Raw genomic sequence first — 20948 nt, forward strand, 5'->3', positions numbered from 1 at the left:
AGGCAAAAAAGGAAGGAAACAAAGACACACATGGACTGCCAATGCTCAGCTGCCGCCCCGTGTGGAAGTGAGGAAAGAGTGAGCCAAAAGTGAATGCAGTCCTTATGTACTGTGTGACATATAATGTGTGACAGGTGAGTGCAATCAAGGACAAGCACCACACCCAATCAAAGGTGAGAGAACTAAACAAGGTGCATCTGGTGAAGTGAGTGGGTGTGCTGGGATGTGCTAAAAGGTGGGTCTCTACAACAGGAATTAATGACTGAAGCTTTTCAGTTGGGCAATAGCACAGAATTGGTATTAAAATTTCAATATATTACTATTAATAATGTTCTGAAAAATATAAATAAGAAATGTATTTACCCTTATCCAGTATTAACAGGCGCCTAACATCAAGTGTTTGGGCAGCATTTACATTTAAGAAAATTTTATTGTATTTAGTACATAAACATAATGTAGGTGTATCTACTGGATAATAGATACTGATTTTTAAATAACTGTACATGAATAACTTGACTTTATTATAAACTGTAATATTATGCTGCAGTATATTTCTAACCAGGCAGCTCATTCTCATTCTCTCGACAATACTTTTGTCATAGATATAACACATTTTGGGGTCAACTTGAAAGAGAAAGAGATATGAAATGTAAAAGTGAGGTCAGAGGTCAAATGTGATGTAATATTTGGATACTTAGAATCCCCATACAAAAGCCTAATTTCCTAAATTTTGCGAATGGCAGTAAGAAACATACTTTGAAATAGAGTTTCAGATCAATCTATTGACTTGAAGAAAAGATGAGAGCTCAAATGTGATGATACTTGAAGTCTTCATGCAGTACTTTCTGTATGCTGACAGCAAACATCACACTTGTACGAATTATAGTTAAAGTTATAAGGATTTTTGCCATCTTTTGATCAATAAATCATTAAGTTAACCTAGAAGACCTTGGTGGATGTAACCAAATTTTAATGGAGTTTTAACATGACTACGCTCTACACCCCTACAACGTTTTAGGGGTCAATTCAGAACATTTCAAGCCCATCATTTTAACAGAATGACACGCACACATGTAAACACTACTAAGAACATCTGTGGAGGTAACAAAAATCAATCCAAAAACAATAATAAAAAAAAAAAAAAGTGCTGGGATACTAATAAAATTGAGCTTTGTCAGCTTTTCCATCTTGACCATTCAAATATCTGCTTACACTTTTAGTCCAACTCCTGAACTACTCTCAAGAGTTGTGTTCCTGTTTCTGTACTTCCATTTAGGAGGTGATGACTTTAGACCTGCTGCAGTAACCACACGTTGTCTAAACACAGATGACATTCATCTAAACATACACTAAACCCCAGAAATATCATATGAAGCATAATTTAGTTTGTTTGAGCTAATGTGTGCACTGAGAAATGTGCTCTGATGTCAGAGTGAGAACATCTGGCACTTCAGAAACACGATCTTTATTTAGCTCCACCAACAGATGCTGGTGCAGTGTTATTGATTAACATTGTTTTGTTCTGTGAAAACTTATAATTGCAGCACATCTCCCCTCGTCCACCTTCTCTCCTTCTTCTCTTCACAGTGAACTTCTCTGTGGTGACACACCCACCAAAGGGGTATCCTGAACACCCCCCCCCCCCTCAGTTTGTATTTAGTTCACAGTGTGCACCTTGTTTCTCTCTTCTGGCTGCCACAGTTCAGGATGTGGTGGGAAGGGCTGCTTGTGCTTCTGATGCCAGATGCCTCTGTGCTTCCGCGTCTTCTTTCAGCCTCTGAAAGCCAGCGAGCAAGAGAAGGAAGGAGCCAAAGGGGAAAATGAACCTCTGACCCCAACTGTCACCCGTCCAGCAGCAAACACTGAATGCAGTCTTTGCACACCATACCTTCAGCCAGAGACTCAGAATGACACTGTTGCTAGATGTTAAAGTTCCTATTTTTGTTCGCATAATATGAAGTCATGACACTGTTGATATCAATTTCCTGCAGCAGGCTGGAAAGCTATCCTCCTACAGTGAAATTAAGATGATTAGGAGTGCATGTTATAAAGTCATTGTTTAGTGCAGCTGCTCCTGAGATTAAACTGTTGCTAAAGGACAAAGGACAAAGAAGACCCCACATCCAATCTACAAGGACAAAGCTAAAGACAATCACATCTGTCCACAGAGGATAAATGTGTGAAGCTGGCATCTTGTGGTCTGTCAGCTGCTGTGCAGAGATGTGGGCTCTGTTCTGACAAAAATCCATGAATCAAATACAGGTTTTGCTGAGTTAAGCACAAAGCACTGGCACCTACCATACACCGCACAGTGCTTAAGTGTTGCCACATTACAGGAAGACGACAAGATTACCTTAGCGCTCACCTGTATACCTTGGCACGTGTTTGAGTTCACAAAGCTGGGCAATCACGGTGCACCTACAGTAGGTCACTGTATCTTTCTCTCGATCTCGCTCTGTCTTAAGCAAAGCCAGAGACAGAGCAAGCAATTTTCCAAATGGAAAATCACAGACACATATGCTATTATGAAGGTGTGTGTTAAAGGCTAAGAGCTGTCTGAAGGCCACAAAGCCTCTCTTCACTGGGGACATTCACCAGGTCAAGAAACCAATACAGGATCTGCTTGAAAAAAAGTGTGCGTACTTTTTCCCTCCCTGTCACTGAACGACAGACACAGGGACTGATTGTATGAAAGTAAATGGCTTTCGTAGAAATACATTTTCACATCTACAGGAAATTTGTAATAAAAATTGTTCGAGGGGGTTTCTCAAAAGGTGGCCTCTAGCAAGGCTGGTAGTAAAAAAAAAAAAAAGAAAAAGAAAAAAAAGAAAAGAGTATACTTTGCAATAAACAAAGTTATAAAACCTAAAAAATAAAATAAAATAAAAAAATAAAAAAAAAAGGCTGGTAGTAGTGACAGTGATTCTACAATTTATCATAAATGGATTAGAAGTAAAGCTATTTACTGCCTCTCCATGCCCCTGTGTGCTGGGTCGTTAATATGAATAATAATCTCTGCAAGGCTGAAGCCTTTTAAAATTTCCTGCAGTGGCTCAGGAAGTAGAGCAGATCATCTACTAATCAGAAGGTTGGTGGTTTGATCGCTGGCTGCTCCAGTCTGCATGCCAAATTATCCTTGGGCAAGATACTGAGTATGAATGTGTGTGAATGTTAGATAGAAAGCACTTAGACATAAGAACAGTGCTTGTGTGAATGTGAGATAGCTGTGCTCAAGCAGAAAACTGCTATATAAGAACCAAGCCATTTATATTTTACATAAAATAGGGGAAAAAACTTCAAATCAAATCAAATCAAATCAAATCACTTTTATTGTCACATCACATGTGCAGGTACATTGGTACAGCACATGTGAGTGAAATTCTTGTGTGCGAGCTTCACAAGCAACAGAGTTGTGCAAAATACAATAATGTAAACAAGCAAAATACAAGAATGGCTACATCTGAAACTAATAAATATATGTACAATATATAATAGTATATGCATTTCAAGGAACATCGAGCTGGCTTACTGGCGATGGGATGGGATAGGTCCCATTAAAAAAAACACAAACCACGAATGCCTGCCCACAACATGTTCACACCTATGCTTCAAAGGCTTCGTCACTCTGCGCAAATATAATTTCACACAAGTGAGGAATATGTTTAAACACCGCGGGGAATCTTTTTACCCAATGACATAAACTTAAAGCTTCATGCTACAGTTAGATGCTTTGAAAAAGTTATAATTAAAATGTGGATATTACACGTTGTATGTGAGGCAAAGCTCTCATGAAGTAAACAGAGACCACAGTTCCTAAGTTCACCTCAGACAAAGACCAGACTGATTTTACTGTTCCCTCTGCACCTAACTGTTTCATGACTCCACAGCCAAGCCTGCTATAACCACAGATTGCTGCTCAAAATATAATTATGCTAAAATAGTGCATGGTGTTACAGTGTTAAGTTGTCCAGTTGAGCTGTCTGAAATTGCACAGAGGAAATGAACACTTTATATTATTGGTCTTATCTGCCAGCTTTTTATTTTCAGGACAAAAGTGCAGCACTTTTGTCTAAAATACCATTTTTTTGGATAACACCTTCATATAAAGCCCATATGAAATAATAGATGAATGGTTCAGTATGCATTTGAAGTGAACACAGGCTCTGTGTTGTGACCAGCAAGCAATGTGGACTGGTTTTGTGGCTCAAGATCTTTGGCTCTGGACCACATGCAAACATTTTTTTGGACACTGGGTCTAGTTTGCAATTTCTCTTCCTGAGTGTGTTTGTGTAAGCAGGTAACTTATGTAAGAGAGTCTCACTGAGGGCTGAATGTTCGCCTTTCCTAAAGCGGTCTGCACATCACCTTCGACATAAAGGGATATTTGGCCAAAGTATAAATGCGGAAATATCAACCTACAAATCAAACTCTAGATCCTGTAAAACCTTACGTCCTAAAAGTATGTGAATACAACTGGTCACCTAGAGCCACGTGCTTTTCAAGACTAAATCTGACAGATGACGGCTTATGCTTCCATTTAAGTTTACATGGAAGCGCTAGTAGCTGATGTGAATGGCCAGCTCTTTGCATCAGCCTTCTTTACCTGTGCTCCAACACTGGAACTCTTCTTGAAACTTCTGGGGACTAAGAAAATTAGTGATCTCCTTTGACATCTTGAAGGAATCCAACCTGTCCCTTTGCATGATGCGTTGCAACACATAGGTGCCTGCTGGTGCGGGACAGGGGTAAACATGTTTCAGACATTTTAAACCTTTTAAAAAGCGTGACCTTATTAGTAACAGAAATGTCCACAGCTGTCCTAACGCCTCATCAGGGTGAGTGAGTTGACCCGTGTTTGACAGAAGGTTAGTGGGCTACATTATTATCCTCTCCCTGAGCAAAAACTTGTTATGCTTAATGATGACAGCTTCGCTACACCTAATCACCCATATGACACATGCCTGGCTGGGCTTAAATAAGACAGCTGTTACTGACCTGTTTACTTGGACGTCAGTGTAGCTCCTAAGCAAGAACATTTATACCTCTAGTCTTAAATTACTAAATTTCAGACAGTTTTAAAAATGTAAATGTTTTCTGCAACTCAGAGGAAGAAAAATCCAGTTTTTGTTGTCGTTAGCAATGTGCTAGGTGTCACTAAGCTAATAGCCAAGCTAGTTAGTGCTAGCTAGTGTGTACACAAGGCTAGATTAGTTTCCTTGTGATTACATTGAGTACCACGTAATTATAAGTCCAAACGGTGCATGTGCAGTTGTGGTCCGAAGTTTACATACACTCATCACAGGCAATGTCATGGTAATGTGGGGCTTTTAATAACTTCATTTAACAGTTCTTTTTCTAGGGTAGAATGATTGTACAGGATACATCTTCAACGACTTTAAAAACAGGAACTGGGTGGACAGGTTGGAATTCATTTTGAATTTCCTCTAATCCACATAATCAAATTTATACGTGAAAGCTCGAATATTCACACCACTTACCATTTGAACAATACTAATATTTGCAAATTTTATTGTAACTTGTACAGCCTCCAACAGAGAAATTGGGAAAGTACAACAATAGAAGAGAATGGTACTTTTAGGGATACTTTAACACCCCCACTGAGGGTCTAAACTCGACAATGCTAAAGACAGAAACTGAGGAATCTGAGAAGAAGAAGGAAGAAACATATTTGTAGTGACATCTATAAAAATTCAGTCCTTTTCTTTTATTTGCAGATGTGGAATGTGTACAAAATCACTATTCATGTGTAACAAAAAGCTATTTTTTCAGAGACACCCACATGGCAGGTAGAGGCTTTTATAGACAAATCATGTTTTTCGTGGTTTTAGTTCAGTTACAATGAACAACATCCACTTTGGGTCATTTTTCATCATCCCCACCTGCATTCCTACTCATTATCATTTATCCACCAACTGCAAAGTTTAAAATTTAAACTTGTTTAAACTTTCACTCAAACCAAAATATTCTAACAACATATTCTGTTCTAACTGACCGCATTCCTGTTTTCATGCTTTTTTCATTTGGCACCCTTAAAAGGATTAGTCCAAACAAATACATATATTTCTTTATAAAATAAAAGCAAATGGTTAAAGTGGGACTTTACTTGAGTTTTATTGTCAAATAAAGGAGAATTATTCTAGAACTATTGCCTGTCAACTCATTTTAATACAGTCATAAAAAAATAAAGTTTAAGTTATTCAGTACCATCAGTAATGTTTCTAAACAATATTAACATTGAATACGACTCTGAAGCACAGTGAATTATTGGATCATTTGCCCCTGTTGGAGGAAGATGGGTGGAGTCTTGTCAAGGCTGAACTGAAGCAGCAGCAGATTCTTTCTTCCAGAAAAACCTGAAGTGCTTTTTCTTCTTTTTCAGGCACAGTTCTTGGAGATCTTTGTTCTGCACTACGATACTTCACATCTCTTGGAAAAGCTCTTCATGCTGCACCTAAAGTTTTTTTTTTTACACCTTTTCTTCAGTTTTTCTTATTTTTCTTGATACTTTCTCAAAGTTCTTTGTTTTTCTCTTGCAATTGTTTATATTTTTATTCTTGAACTTTCTTTTCATTGTGCGTGTCGTTGTGTTTTTTGTTGTACATTGTCATGGATGGCCAGTAACTCTTGATGTCTCCTCTGCAGTTCTTGAAGCGCAGACGGGATGTCTTGATGGTTTTCTCCTGTTGTCACTTCTCCTTTTGCATTTCAGTATTTGTATACTGCGCTAAGTTCCCTGCAAATGGGTATCTTTTCTCACCATTGCCTGGATTATACTCTGCATTTCAGTGCATATTTCCTCCAGTTCTTTTTTCTTGTACTCAATTTCAATGTTTTTGTCATTTATTTCCTTGTAAAATACTCATAATTCAATATTTTTCCCCTGGAAGTCTTAGAGAAGATGTTGCATCTCTCTCTGTCTCTTCCAGTCTTTCCTTGTCTTGTTTCTGTCGTGCATTTCTTTGGAGCATTTCATTAAACATCACTTGAAGCCCTTTGTTTTTTTTCCTCCATGTTCTAGAGCAGGGGTGTCGAGCTCCAGGCCTCAAGGGCCAGTGTCCTGCAGGTTTTAGACATCACCCTGGGTCAACACACCTAAATCAAATGATTAGTTCATTGCGAAGCCTCTGGAGAACTTGAAGGCATGCTGAGGAGGTAATTTAGCAATTTAAATCAGCTGTGTTGGATTAAGGACACATCTAAAACCTAAGGCCTTTGAGGCCTGGAGTTCGACACCTGTGTTCTAGAGCTTGCACTGCATCTCTTGGTGTTTTTCGTAAAGTTTGCCCTGCAGGTCTTTGTATTTAGCTTCCTTTTCTTCTTTCTCATTTTCCAGTTGTGCATTCTTTTGGAGCGCTTCATTCATTATCACTTGAAGCCCTTCGTTTTTCTTCTCCATGTTCTGGAGCCTGGACTGTATCTCTTGGTCTTGTTCTTGAAGCTTGCACTGCAGGTCTTCGTATTCAGCTTCATGCTCTTCATTTCTCTCTGCTTCTCCACTTGAGTTTTCTCCTCTTTCAGCTGGGTACACATTCAAATGTTACTGTCAACAGCTATGTAATTATTAGGATGACCTATTGTAGTTTCTACGAACAATTCAAAACAAATTTTCACAGATTACAATATAGTTGTAGTTGAAAACTGAGCCAAAGCCTTAATCATGTTGAGCAGAACTATTTACAGCAAAACAGACAAGCAGAGAAACATACACAGAATTGTTTAAGCCCTTCAGAATGAAAAATCAGACTGCCACTCCTTACATCTGGACAAAATGCAAACTGTTGACAGACTGTTGACAGACTCGCTTTTATACCCTCCCATTATTGTGCAGAATCAACTCACTCACTCAGGTACCCAAAGGACAGATTTGAAGTCTGTCACTGCCATGTAATGACAGCCATCCTGTTCAAGCCATATGTGGAATATTATGAATGCTGTTAAATGTTAGCAATTATTAATATGTTCTATGTCAAATCATCAATGTGACAAAGTGGGTGAGAAGACCATTTGTCTACATTCTTAGTTAACATTCTTGTTTTGATTTAACCATATTTCACATGTAATCTGCAATAGGCAAACATCTACTATCCCGGGTTTGTTTATGTTCTGCACTTTTACAGATTATATAATATAACATCTTGGTTTAAATCAATTCATGCAAGTTTGTTAAGTTAACATGTTATTTATTTCAACTGTTAATTTGTATTGTTTGAACTTACCTTTACCTACCTGTCTTCCAGAAGCAAAAGGAGGAAATGTAGTTCTACTTCCTGCTTTATACCTTCTGGGTTCATCTGAGGTCACAGGAAGAGACCAAGGGCAGGAGGGGAAGAATTCTTATAATTTAATAAAGTTGATTTTAAAGGGTTTATAAAGAAATAGATTTAATGTTGTGATATGTATTGATTACACCAGAGTTTATGTTGCCAGTCAAGAGGAGTAGTAGAGGATGAATATGTTCATCTCACCTACCTACTGAATGGAATAGTCCAGAGGAGAAAGTGTTTGATTAAGGGGACTATTTAAGCAGACGAACTCAGGTGTTTCAGAAGAAGGGTTCAGGTCAGTGTAGCTGTGTGCAGTTTGACCTTAATTTCCGTTGATTTAAGTTCAGTTATGTTTATTTGAATTGAGTTTATTATAGAGTTGAGTTTCTTATTTGTTTCTTTGTAAATATTCTTGGGCCACAGAATGGTGAATAAATCACTTGCTACACTGGACAGCATCAGTCTCCTGCACTTCTTTGACCGCTTAAGTCGAGTCCTACCACAATCAAACAATGAATTTGGGCAAAACAGAATCTATCTTGGCTTCATAAATTTGTTGCATTTCTTTAACCATGTTCTCCAGGTGTTGTTTTTCCTTTATACAATGCTGAAATGCTCTTCTGAAGGCTTCATCCCACTGAGGAGTGCTGGAGTCATCTCTTTGTCTTAGGTTCTGTTTCTTCTCAGAAATTTTGGTACCTTGAAACAATGCTTGAAACAAAACTCCTTCAAATGTCTTCAAAAATATACAGACACTTATTCCAGTGTTAATAAAAACTTGACGTATACCTTGTGGCATCATGTCTTAGAACTGTCAAATCTCTTCCTATTGAATTTCTTGACTCGTTCAAATGGCACATAAATTTGTGCGTCTAGTTCCTCAGTAAGGCATGAAAATTTGGGATGTTAATCGTGACTCGTTACTTTGACGTGGAAGTTACTTTTTCTATCACCTGAATATTTACCACTTCTATATTTAACAACATTTTACAACTGCTAATATAATTGTGAAATTTTTGAACCTTCACAACTGAACTGTGTCATGAAATTACCTCTTCATCTTCTTTTTGTGAAGATTTTTCTTGCAACCATATTTCTCTTGAAATATGCCTTTAAATTACAATACAATCAATCTTTTTTTAAATTTATTAGTTTTCAAAAGAAAAAAAGAAAAATGTTCATTCTACCTTACTTGTATGCTTTAGTAAACAAGAAGCAAATTCAGGTCAGCGCCTTTGAACAATGAGGCCGCTGTGTTGTATCATGGAAACGTCGATGCAGTTTGTGGTCTGTTTATTGATTCCACTGATAGCTCCACTGATATCTTTGGAGAAAGTGGGTCAGCCATAGATGCTGAAAGAACAGGGAACTGTGCAAAAGGCACTGAAACAAAGTGAGTTGGTGAGACAGGCTGAATGTCAAATAAATGTGTTACAATGCAGTAGTCAATGAGTAGCCATGTAAAATACAAAAACAGCTCAGTGTTCTTATGAGATCATTTCTCATCCCTGAGCAAGGGTATTTATTTGGCTCACAGTGATCAGGTGCATGCAGACAGGTGATAAATGTGAGTAATTTACATAGATAAATGCACAGAACACAGAGGATTTTCAGCAGCTCTCTCCAGCTCATTTCCATATGTGTGGGTTCAACCTCTGAGACCTGGTCTCACTTAAAAGAAAGTGCTTTCCTGACCACCTGGACAACATACCAGACAGTCCTTAGTGGGTCACTTAAAAATGCAATGCACAGATGCAAAACACCTGGTACAGTCTGGGCCATTGGGTATCCGGTCTTTAAGTGACGACGTGATAAACCGGGGTCCAAACTACTCTGCGTTTTTATTACCACTATTCATTTTAAAGCTCAGTATATTATTTGAAAGTCCCAATGCAGCTTTCTTTAACAAAACAGACTGTACCGTCATGTCAAACACAGCAGGCAATGAGCAAGAACAGCTAATAAAGTTAGCACAGAATCTTGTTCATTTATTAGCTCCAGTCATTTAAAAGAACATGTCACAATCTTGTACAGATTCACAAATACCCTACCTAATCTCTGTTCTAGGACGCCCTCTGGACCCAGTTCAAATGCTCTCTACAGAAAAGGGCAGAGTTTTGGGTCCATAATTATTTTCTTTTTACATGTTTCCTTTAGCTGGCATTATGCAATCTTTTAGTGACATTTCTTAGCATTTCTATGCTGATGACATTCAACTGCATATGTCCTTTAACCTCCTATGACCCGAACTCTTCCATTACTTGCATTTTTAATTTCTCTTTGATATTTGGGCCGATTGGGACCTGATGAATGTAAAAACAAAGAATTACCAGATCTTTTTTTTTTTACCTAATTTTTGTTTCTAAGAAAAATGAGAGCCACATATGAGGATATTCGTTTAAAATTTCGATAGAACAGTGGCAGTATAATGTCCTCGTAAGTGGATATCAGGCCCCCGTAGAGCAAAGTTTAGTATTTTGGTCTAAATAACCCAAAATGTGATGTCCACATATGTGGACGCCAGGTCCTAGGAGGTTAAGCCTCATCAGATGGATAGGCTGTCCACCCTAGTCCAGTGCTTAACTCAGGTTTCTGATTGGCTTTCTAGCAACTAACTTGTTTTAAACACGAACAAGACAGAGACCATGATCATAACTCCTCCTGAGCTACACTCTAAAATCAGTCAGGTTCTTGCTTCTTACTGTCCTTCTGCTAAGTCAAATATTCGAAATCTTGGAGTAACATTTGATTCTTCTCTGGGCCTTGACTTACATGTAAAATCTTTGTCTCGTTCCTGTTTCTTTCGTTTAAGGAACATTTCTAAACTGCTACATACGGTCTCCTTAGGTGAACTGGAAACAATTGTTCATGCATTTGTGTCATCCCGTTTAGATTATTGTAGTGCTCTGTTACCAGCTTTGACAAATCATCTCTTTCTTGCCTCCAAGCTTTACAAAATGCAGGAGCCAGACTAGTAACTCGTTCTAGCAAGCAAGCTCACATTACTCCAATTTTATATTCTTTACATTGACTCCCAATTGATTTTAGAATTTATTTTAAAATTCTTGTTTTTTGACATACAGAGCACTAAATGGCCAGGCCCCAGGTTATTTATCCAAGCTTATACAATGCCAAATACAAATACACCACTGCTCGTTGTCTCCACTCACAGATAGTTTGTTGGTTGTACCCCGTATACGACTGAAGACAAAAGTGGACAGAACCTTTCAGTCTGTGGCCCCAAGGCTGTGGAACAGTCTACCAATACAACTACGTTTGGTTAACTCTGTGGAATCCTTTAAAAAGCAGTTAAAAACTTTTCTGTTTAAACAAGTCTTCTGTTGATCAGCACTTTTTAATTTTTTTAAATTTACATTTAACCTTTTATATTGCGTATATTGTCTGTTTTGTTACTTAACATTCTGTTTATTTGAATCTTTGTGTACAGCACTTTGTGACTTTCTATGAAAAGCGCTTAATAAATAAAATTTACTTACTTACTTAAGCACTCGCATACACATTCCAGAGAAATCAAAACAGAGACACAGAGAGCAAGATTAAAGAAAAAAGAAAAGCAAAAAAAATCTGCGCTAGAGGCATGTAGACCATGACAGACGTACTTTTAGCTGAAGCTCATGATAAGGAAATGACCATAATCCAAGCATGATGTAATGAATCCATGGATGACTTTTTTAAGGTCTGCTTGAGATCAAAATAATAATAATAATAATAATAAAAATAATTTTTGTAACATTTCTTAGCTGGGACAAACAGTTTTTAAATCAAACCAAAATTTAGAGTTCAAGGGTCAATATTTAAAAATAAACCTATACAATAAGCTTTAAACAAAGAATCATGTTTGACTTGACCCAGAAATATTTTTAAGGAGAAAAGATTTCTTCATCTTTTCAGAAAGTGCTGAACGTTGAAGTGACATAAAACGCTGAATGACACTGACTGATATAGAAACACATCATATTATTTTGATATGATGTTGTATTTATTAATGATTACTGCTGCTCCTCCTTCTTTTCGTGTCCCTCCTGCAGCTCTGTCTTCTCATGTGTCCTGCTTGTTCTTGTGTTCCTGCTGCTCCTATCGGTACTACTGCATCTCCAGCCGCTCCTGACACATTTCCTGCTGCTCCTGCTCCTCCTTCTGTTTCTGTCGCTCCTGCAGCTCCTGCTACTTCTGCCGCTTTTCCTACTCTTCTCGTCATTTCTCCTGCTCCTCTTTGTGTTCCTGCTGCTCCTATTGTTTCGACCGTGCGTCCTGATGCTCATGCTCCTCCTGGTCCTCCTTCTTTTTCTGTCACTTTTATGGCTCCAGCTTCTCCTACCACTTCTCCTGCTCCTGTTGATGCTGTTCCAAACGCACCTGCTACTCTTACCATTATTGTTACTCTTACAGCTCCGGTAACTGAATCTGAAATCTGGTAACTGAATTAAATGCCTATATCATAACAATTCAAGAATAATTTCATTCATACACACACAGACACACAAAGACAGACGCACACACAAATATATATTTTAAATCTTTTGTAAATTTGCACCAAAGCCAATTCTATCTATTGTCTTGCAAATGTCTTCCATAAATTGTAATCAAGAATTCTTTGCCTTTAATATCTTTCATATCTCAGCCTCTAACCATGGCCTAATTTATTAGTGATAAATAACGTTTGAATAACAGCTAATTATTTACTTTTCTGTTGAAAGCATTTCACACTAAGTAGCAAGCAGGTACCTTAGAACAGCAACACATCTACAGGTCCACACTGTGTTTAGAAAAGTTTAACATTAACGTGGACACTGACTGTCAGCTTTACATGTCCACTTTATCATCTGTCTGAGCAGTCCTTACCTTAGAAAATAATCTCTTCTTCCTTTTCTGTCCTCTGTTTTTCTCCACTGCAATCCAGAGCAATTGTGTATGCATCTTCCCAGCATCCTACAAAAATGTTTCATTCTGTTAATACTATGACAACATTCATTTGAATTAAAAGTATTCAAGGGCCTTTGGCACATTAGCAACAATCAACCTGGTTTCTATATTTCAAAATTTCATGTTTTTGTAAAATAACAAATTTTCCCCAGTCTCCAGGAGCCTCTGAAATGGCACAAGTCTCAATTTTTTTCAGGAAAGAGAAGCATTAAAGTGCCAGTGTGTGTTTTTTTTACTGATGGATGACACAAATTCAAGTGTGCTTTCAAGCATAAAATACAATTAAAACAAACACACACTCACACACACATGTACACATAGATGCATAGTTTCTGTAGCTAAATAACAAACAACACCAGATCCTAAGATACAAACATTTTCATGTCTCTGTTATAGGGTGTTGACTTTGTCTAAAGGCAGGCTGCAAAATGTTTAAACATGGTTGGTGTAAGAATGGGCTGTAAGAAAGTACTTGCTTTGTTATACCACACCAAAAGAATTACAAATACCCATGTACAATGCCATTGTCTCCTAAACCCAGTTAGACAAAATAAATAAGGAGGGATGCCAATCTGGAACAGTCTTTTATCTCCATGATCAGTGACAGGAGCATTTCTTTACTTCAGTAAAATTATTACAAATCCAGTAAGATAATATGCTACTACAGAGCAAAAACTTACTGAAGTAATATATATATAATTCAATTTTCTTTTGTAACAGCAACAGAAGTACAAGTCCACACTGCTTTTAGAAAAGTTTAACATTAACGTCACTGCCTTGTCACCTTTACGTTTCCACTTTATCATCTCTCACTTGCTGAGCAGTCCTTACCTTAGAAAATAATCTCTTTTTCCTTTTCTGTCCTCTGTTTTTATCCACTGCAAGCCACGGCAATTGTGTGTGCATCTCGCCAGCATCTTACAAAATGTTTTATGCTATTAATGCTATGACAACATTCTAAAGGCACCTGACACATTTACTAAGCTCCACCCCTGGTTACGATTGAGTAGCAATCCGGTTGTTCAGTCTGACGTCACTAGCCGTGTCTGGGTCTAAACTCCGCTGCAGGTCCATATATCCAACGATCACTATGGCATTACTGAGAGTTGGAAAAACAGTCTAAAGTCTTTCATCTTTAATAAAATGATCAGCGTTCTGCTCTACCAGGTGTAACAATTGAGTTTAACATCCAGGCATCCATGAAAATGGAATTTATGATATTTAACGGAGTTAGAAGTTAGCAGGAAGTTAGCTCGCTAGCTTCTATCTAAATACAATATAGCATGTCCTGACTGCGGGGTTTTGGAAACAAATTAAAACGTACATCTCTGTTATCACTTCCAACATAAATGAAGACAGAAAACGAAACAGCAGTGACGTTTGTAGGGTTACTGAAGTTTGGCTAGCTGGTATATAATGATGTGCTACGTGACCGCTAGCGACACAGCTATGCTAGCATAATATGAACAAGCTAACTTTTTTTCCACTCGATAAAAGTTAACGTGAGTGTTTTCGGTGGTCAGGAACAAATGTAATCGCATGGCAGGGTGCTGTAAAAGGACAAAACTTCAGCCAGGAGAACAACTGAGATAATCCATCCACAATACGAGGTTAGTCATTCATATACTGCTGCATGGGCTGGGCTGTAGTTACATCCTAACGTTTTAAAAACTGAGCTTAAATAAATGATTAGCGGTAATAAAAGCCGAGGGAGGTCAGCAGTGATCACTGACTGTTTTAGGAGCTTTTTGAGATCAAATATAAGAAAATACAAAACATTAAACATGTTAACAACACAAAATCCATATTGAACGCAGACTACTTTAGGCCCGGAAGTAGGATTCGTCGCGTCATCACTGAACAACCGGATTCGGTCTTTAAGTGATGACGTGATAAACTTGCATCCAAACTAAGGCTGTTGTTAGTTAAATGATTTTAAACTTGTTCTATTTAATCTGAACAAGCCTCTGAGAGATGCAGTAGTCACTGTCGGTTTTTCTGGGTTTTTATTACCACTATTCATTTTATAGCTCCGTTTTTAAAACCTTACGATGTAGCCCTTGCAGCAATAAATGAATGACTAACCTCGTATTCTGGATGTATTATCCAAGTTGTTCTCCTGACTGAAGTTTGGTCCGTTTACAGCACCCTGCCCTGCAATGGCATTTGTTCCTAACCATCGGGAACCCTCACGTTAACTTTTATCGAGTGTAAGAAAGTTAGCCATACTCCAGCTTTACTGTGCTAATGTGTTTATATTATGCTAACCGTAGCTGTGTAGCTAGCCACCACCTAACACACACAGCCAGCTGTATCCAGCTGTATCCAGTAACCATACAAACCTCATTACTGTTTAATTTTCTGATTTCATTTATGTCAGAAACATAGAAATCCCTCAGTCAGAACATGGTGTGTGTGTTTGCAAACAGCTGAGCCAACGGCTTAATCTGCTCTGTTACAATTACACCTAGCATCTTTTTTTTAAGCAGATGCAACACACCTTTCACCAAAAAGTAACACCTCATAAAAATTCGAGAAGCCATAAATCTGCGATGAAAGCAGAGCAAGGAAGGATATGATAAACTTGCTTTTCCTTTGAGGATTACACTGCCACATGTCCAATAAAAAAACATGCCAGCTTAGTAACTGATCTGATCACAGCTAGTATCTTAATTTTTGCTAACAAGCAGAATAAAAAACTAAAATCTGCAACCATATTTTACATGTTTAAAAAAACATAGTTTATATAGTAATCAATCTGTTATGAAAAAAGATTATTTGGAGCCATTTTTGGCTTCTTGGTGTGTTTATGTATGCACACTAGTCTCTGCTTTTGAGCTCACTGTTTGTGTGTACCATCTCCTGGGGCAAATATCTGTCTCTTTCGCTGCTAAAAGCCCCATTACGTTCACTAACTATGCGATAATTCTGTCTGCCAGCTGTTTGGTGATAAGTAGGTAGTGCACAGGTACAATGGAGTGGTGAGAGTGGGCCCATCAAAAACACTGACCTGGCAGAGCTTATGGCAGTTGATTCCTTCCTCTGAATATCCCCATAATTGCTGAAAGCAGCCACATACAATATGACGCATATGGCATTTTCATGCTTTTTACATTTCGTGTCACTGCAATAAGCTGTAAGCTCTGTGGCTTTGAGGCTCAGATGGGCATGCAATATAATGCCAGGTATCAGTGGTATCACTGGGCACACTGTAGAGGTAAATTCACACTTTACTTTAACTTTAATTATACAGTGGTTTCTACAGGATGCTGCAGTGGCACACATTAAACTTTAAAAGCCTCGGTGCTGTGCTACCCTATCATACACTGTATCAAAATTACTGTCTAAAACATTTAATAATTACAGCAGGATTTCTTCCTGTTCCTTATGTGGTACTTTCTCGGATGACATCACTTTGAAAGCAGTTGACAAATGCAGCTTCTTCTGTGACTCAGCCCTCGTGACGTACATTTCGGCTCAGTATGCGTGTAATTAAAATTTGTGATGTTTGTATTGTTTCCCTGGAAAGAAATCACAGCAAGCGCTGACTTGAGGGATTTCAAAAACACCGCTCTCATAGTGGCCTCATTCTTTCTCTCCAAGCGATTACGCTGCTTGATTCACTGCTTTGTATAGGGGCACCTCTGTTTTACAGGTCATGTGGCAGAGGTCAGAGTCTGCACTTGGATCAACTTAGTACTGCAGGGTGATCTGTTCGGTTCTGAGGCTCATGCTCAGTGGCAGAAACCAACCCAGAAGGGCAATTTCCACTTGGATTTCCTAAAAGAAGTCTATAAAATAGCGTAAAAATATGTGGTGTACTGGGTTATGTTTTGTGTTGTGAGCAGTGCTGTGAGAAACTGCAAGATGCTCTAGGCCCCATGGAGATGAAAGAGCTCCTGCCCTCTTCCTGTGCATGTGGCCAGGACATTCTGCTTTGAAACATCCTGATAAAACAAAATCTCACCATGGTGTCTTTGAGAGATTTTGTTGTGCTAGACAGAGGGACACCAGGGGGGCTATGGACACAGTATGTTGACTTAATCATGATAAACAGGCGGACATGACATATACCAACAGTAACAGTTTCGCTTCTGTAGCTCTCAGGGATGTGCTTTGATTGGATTGGAATCATCCTGTTACACATCTGTAAACGTTCCCTTGGTATGTTTTGCTGAAAACACGCAATGATAGATGAGCTGGAACTTATATAGAGTATTCAAAGTGCCTTTAACTACAAACCACACACACACAGTGCTTTTATTCTGCACCTTATAAGTACTTTCTAACTAGATGCATCAAGGGCAATTGGCAGAATACAGGAGCCAAGGACTGAACCACTAAATTTCTGATTGGTAGATAACTGGCTCTACTTCACTGCCTTTAGATCTGTGGCTAATACTGAAGCACTTTGTTTTAATTGTGTGCCTAACTCCTTCAGCACCTGGCAAAGCAAATCATATTCAAAAGGCATTTGATTACTTTAATCTTTACACATTCTTACTACATTACACATGGACGAATGTTTGTTTTTGATCCATATTTAATACTCTTAGGTGAGCTTATTTTATCAAGCAGAAGATTTGATGACCAGCCCATCTAAACCATCATTTTTGCTCTGATCAAGGGAGTGTGATTATGGTTTGATTTGTATTACTCTTTGATCAAGACTGAAATATTTCAAACTAATGAATGAGCATAAATTGCCTGGTTTTTCCTTTTGTGCCATTATAAGGTAGACTTTACTAGTTTTGTGAGCTTTCAATCGTTCATCAAACTAATGCTTTGTGTTTACACTAATTATTAAACTTAACATGCTACTAACCTAAAACTAATTTGAAACTGGAGATCCTGCTAAACATTAGCGCTGGACTAATCCAGACAGTGAGAGATGTAAATCAGCCTGTTGTCAAATTGCTTCACACTGAATCTGACCGGAATCTGAGGTGGAGCTGAACGTCACTCTTGTTCTCACTTGAATGTCCCAAGGGAAGGGCAAAGATGAGATAAAGCCAGAGAGGATAAGGAGAGTGTGAAAGGCAGAGTGACAGAGTATTATTCCTGTGAAAATGCTCAGTCCTTAACGGACTTGCACTTTTCATCAAGCGTTTTGGCTGCATATGAACTGAAGGAATGCCCCGCAGGGCAGCCTGCAACTCAACCTGACAGTGTACTGCTCCACCTCCCCCTCGCTGCACCAGGTCTACGTCTTAACATGTCCACCTCAGTCCAATTTAAGTCCTGAGCATCATCTCCGAGGGATATTTCTACAGAGCAAAAATAAAACACACCTCTCATTCCTTACAGATGTGGCCAAAATTAAGCTTTTCCACAAATCTTATGTTCGGTCTGGGAGTCATCTGGACGCGAGACTGAAAACTGTCCGTTTTAGTGATGTGTGGACAAACTGATGTCAAGTTCAATACAGCTGCACCAGTTCTGTGAAGTCAAAGTGAAGGGGGTTGGCTCCTGAGATTAATGGCTTTGCAGGACATGTGCAGGCATTAGTGATGGGTCGTTCGCGAACGAAATGGCTCTTAGAGCCGGCTCTTTGACGTGAACGACGCGAGCCGGCTCCTTATCGCGAGCCGTCACGTGGGTTTTTTTTTTTTTTCCCTTTCTCTCAGCCTCTCTCTCGCACTTTTTTCCCGCTTCACTCTGCACGCGGGCCTTGTGCTTTACGCTGGGCAGAGGGGGGAGGGGCGGTAGTTACACTCAGTAGCACAGGAACAGAGCCAGAGAGAGAGAAAGAGAGGCAGGGACAACAACATTAGAAAGGTATAGTAATCATCCACAACTATTTTCGGTTGCAGATGATAAAGGATTGAGAAAGTTTATTCATGCAGGTCCATATGACAGAGAATATCCATGTTCTTTTAGTTTTCATATTATAATTTATATTTAATTGTGTTGTGGTTTGCAGTGTTTTGTGTTCTTTTCACTTTAAATTTGTGAAAGGAAAAAGCTGAAAATTTAAATAGTTAAAACTTGAAATGTGAATAGTTGATTTTTGTATTATATGATTTATTTATTACATTTTATGTGGAGTGAATAAATAAAAGTATATTTACGGTGGCCCCTAGAGACAAAGCACATACAAACTTCAAATCACGTACGAACTCTGAAGCATGTACAAACTCCAAAACACGTAAAAACACGTACAAACTCCAAAACACGTAAAAACACATACAAACTCCGAAGCACGTAAAAACTCAGAAGCATATAAAAACTCAGAAGCACATAAAAACTCAAAACACGTACAAAAGACAACAGAAGTGCTCCAGGATGCTGGGCGCCGTGTTGAGCCTTTGTTATCTTGTGGCTACACAAGCCAGCAAGTACCAACAACCGGATTTGGTGTGTGGTAATAACAGGTAAATGAACTTTTTTTTAAATTATTTGAATATATATATGAGTGCCTGTGTATAAATACACAAACAATACACACATGCTTTCAATTGTGTAATTTAAGTGATCTAGTAGCTCTGCTTTGGAAGTTCAGTTCATGCTAGAAATGTGTTTTGGAGTTTGTACGTGTTTTGTCTCTAGGGGCCACCGCATATATTTATATATAAACATATATAAATAAAACCACTTGTTTTTACGTTAGTAATTCCTTTTGTGCATAATTTTATATTATTGTTAATAATAAATTAATTAAAGCAACAAAACAACCTGAAGAGCCGGTTCGGAGCCGAAAGAGCCGGCTCTTTTTAGTGAGCCGAACCGAAAGAGCCGGATCTCTAAAAAGAGCCGGAAATCCCATCACTAGCAGGCATGACAGACAGTTTGTTCTTGTCCATCCACCTTGGCTTTCTTTTAGCTTTGTGGCTGCAGGAGGTCACTTCGGGCCATACAGACATGTATAATTTGTCTTTAAGAGGACTTTTTATTTCTTGCGAAAAAAGAAACAAACAAACTTGGTTTTAAAAAAGATTGTTTTTCCTATACACCTTGGCCTTTGAAAATTAGGTTGTGAGACCAACATGACCATGTCTTTTAACTTGCTACTTGAATCCTGTTACCTCTACAATCCAAATGCATCCACTTAACCCTAATTCTAAAGAGGCTTGGTTTATTGTGTAAAGTCAGTGTGAGCTGATATGGGCCACAGCACCCCAACAACCCTAAAGGTAAAGCTACCGTGGTTATGTTAATAGATGGATGTGCTGTAAAACTACCCATTACCGCCTCACCACATCTTTATCGGCCTCCTGGAGTGAACATTTAAGAGGCCTTCACTCGCGTCTGCACTGTAAACTCTTTCTGAAAATACAAATCAGACAGAAAAAAAACCCCCCAACACTCTACGGGCTCTTATAGAAGCAAAAGCTTCTATAAGCTCTTATTTTGGGGTTTTCCACAATGCATGCTGAAACTGTGTGGAATGTCTGCCATCCTTTCACAGTCTGTATTTTTCCACTTACTTCCCAGTGCTTACATGTATTGCATGCATATCGGCCCATTGTTTAGACAAGAAGCATGCAACATGAGCTCGGTTTTTACTAAATTAGCATTACTACTTATGGCAATTGTTTTCCTTTGTTTCACGTTCAAATAAAGCTAAAATAAACTAAGCTTCTTGTCCCGCTTTCTGAATACTGTCTTTAGTAATGACTTCATATGATCTAAATGACCCAGTTTTCCTCAGGCAGGAATAGGTCAGTTTTTCCATTTGTATATCGATTCATAACCATACACGAACAGCTCATTTGTTCT

The sequence above is a fragment of the Rhamphochromis sp. 'chilingali' genome, assembly GCF_963969265.1.
Source record: "Rhamphochromis sp. 'chilingali' genome assembly, chromosome: 20".
Lineage (NCBI taxonomy): Eukaryota > Metazoa > Chordata > Actinopteri > Cichliformes > Cichlidae > Rhamphochromis > Rhamphochromis sp. 'chilingali'.